The following is a 2128-nucleotide window of genomic DNA, read 5'->3' as shown; positions in this document are numbered from 1 at the left end:
GGTTTCTGCACAACAAAGGAAACAATTAACAAAATAAAAGGAATATGGATTGGGAGAAAATATTTGCAAGCCATACATCTGATAAGTGGTTAATATGCAAAATATATAAGGAACTCACACAACTCCATAGCAAGAAAAAAAATCCAATTTAAAAATGGGCAAATCTGAATAGACATTTCTCCAAATAAGACATACAATTATACAAATGGCCAACAGATAGGAAAAGGTGCTCAATGTCATTTATCACCAAGGAAATGCACATCAAAACCACAGTGAGATATCACCTCACATCTATTAAGGTGGCTATTATCATAAAGAAAAAGGATAAGTATTGGCAATGATGAGAACATTGGGACAAAGGGAACCCTTGTGCATTGTTGGTGGGAATGTAAATTGCTACAACTATAGAAAGCAGTATGGAGTTTCCTCAAAAAGTTAAAAATAGAACAACCTTAGGATCCAGGAATCCCACTTCTATGTATATATCCAACAGAAATGAAATCAGTATCTTGAGGAGATATCTGCACTTCATGTTCACAATAGCCAGGGCATGTGATCAACCTAAGCGTCCATCAATGGGTAAATGAGTAAAGAAATTGTGGTATACATAAACAATTGAATCCTATCCAGCCTTTGAAAAGAAGGAAATCCTGACGTTTGTGACAATATGGATGAATCTGAAGGATGTTATGCTGAGTAAACCAGACAGTAAAAGACAAATACCACATGATCTCACTTTTATGTGGAATCTAAAACAGTCAAACTCATAGAAACAGAGAGTGGAATGGTGGTTGCCAGGGGCTGGTGGCAGAAGGGAAAAATGAGGAAACGATGATAGGAGGTCTGAAGTTTCAGTTATGAAAGATGAATAAGTTCTAGATACTTTACGTAGAGCAATGTGAATATACTTAACAATACAGTGCTGCACACTTGAAATTTGCTAAGAGTAGATCTTAAGCGTTCTCACCACACACATATAAAAAAAGAATTAAAGATTAGGAAAAGTTAAAAAACAAGATATTTTGTTAAAAAGCTAGTTTATAATCCTAGTTATTGTATCATTATTACATACCCATAACGATATAGTCATTTGGTCCAAATGACTTTCTTTTGCCTTTGCTTAACAAGAAAGGCTTTTCAGGGGGAAAAGCCGTCCGGAGCTGTAGTGCGTGCGTGCGTACCCGGCTGCTTTTGTGGAGGTTGCCCGCAGCTTAGTATGGGGTTGCCGGAGCTATGCGAGGAAGTGTTCGATACCGTCGACCTTTACCGGGTGCTAGGCGTGCGGCGCGAGGCGTCCGACGGCGAGGTCCGACGGGACTACCACAAAGTGTCCTTGCAGGTGCACCCTGACCGGGTGGGCGAGGGCAACAAGGAGGACGCCACCTGCCGCTTCCAGATCCTGGGGAAAGTCTATTCCGTTTTAAGTGACAAAGAACAGAGAGCAGTGTACGATGAACAGGGAACAGTGGACGAGGAATCTGCTATGCTTACTCAAGACCGGGATTGGGAGGCATACTGGAGATTACTCTTTAAAAAGATATCTCTAGAGGACATTCAAGCCTTTGAAAAGACATACAAAGGTTCTGAAGAAGAGCTGGCTGATATTAAACAGGCACATCTGGATTTCAAGGGTGACATGGATCAGATCATGGAGTCTGTGCTTTGCGTGCAGTACACAGAGGAACCCAGGATAAGGAATATTATTCAGCAAGCTATTGACACCGGAGAGGTCCCATCCTATAATGCCTTTGTCAGAGAATCGAAACAAAAGATAAATGCAAGGAAAAGGAGGGCTCAGAAAGAGGCCAGAGAAGCAGAAATGAGCAGGAAGGAGTTGGGGCTTGACGAAGGAGTAGATAACTTGAAAGCAGTCATTCAGAACAGACAAAAGGATCGGCAAAAGGAAATGGACAATTTTCTGGCTCAGATGGAAGCAAAGTACTGCAAACCTTCCAAAGGAGGAGGGAAAAAAACAGCTCTCAAGAAAGAAAAGAAATAATGGAATTTTTCTCTTCAAAGGACCTTAAGTGTTAATTGGTGCCATTGTAGGCAAGGTGTGGGCAAAAGTCAACCCAACCCTTAGAGGAGTTGTCTTTCCAGCCTAAATTATTCAGATTGACTACACCAA

General features: G+C 41.1%; 1 pseudogene across 1 annotated transcript; it reads left to right on the top strand.

The window, feature by feature from the left end:
• The first annotated feature begins 1214 nt into the window (after window positions 1-1214).
• LOC105807631 lies at window positions 1215-2122 on the top strand (annotated as a pseudogene). Its single transcript, XR_001137344.1, has one exon. The product of XR_001137344.1 is annotated as a dnaJ homolog subfamily C member 9 pseudogene (transcript).
• Window positions 2123-2128: the final 6 nt, after the last annotated feature.

This window comes from Propithecus coquereli, unplaced genomic scaffold, assembly GCF_000956105.1.
Source record: "Propithecus coquereli isolate 6110/MARCELLA unplaced genomic scaffold, Pcoq_1.0 Scaffold160, whole genome shotgun sequence".
NCBI lineage: Eukaryota > Metazoa > Chordata > Mammalia > Primates > Indriidae > Propithecus > Propithecus coquereli.
Note: the sequence above shows the minus strand (reverse complement) of the source record. Positions and strands in the feature narration are given on the sequence as shown.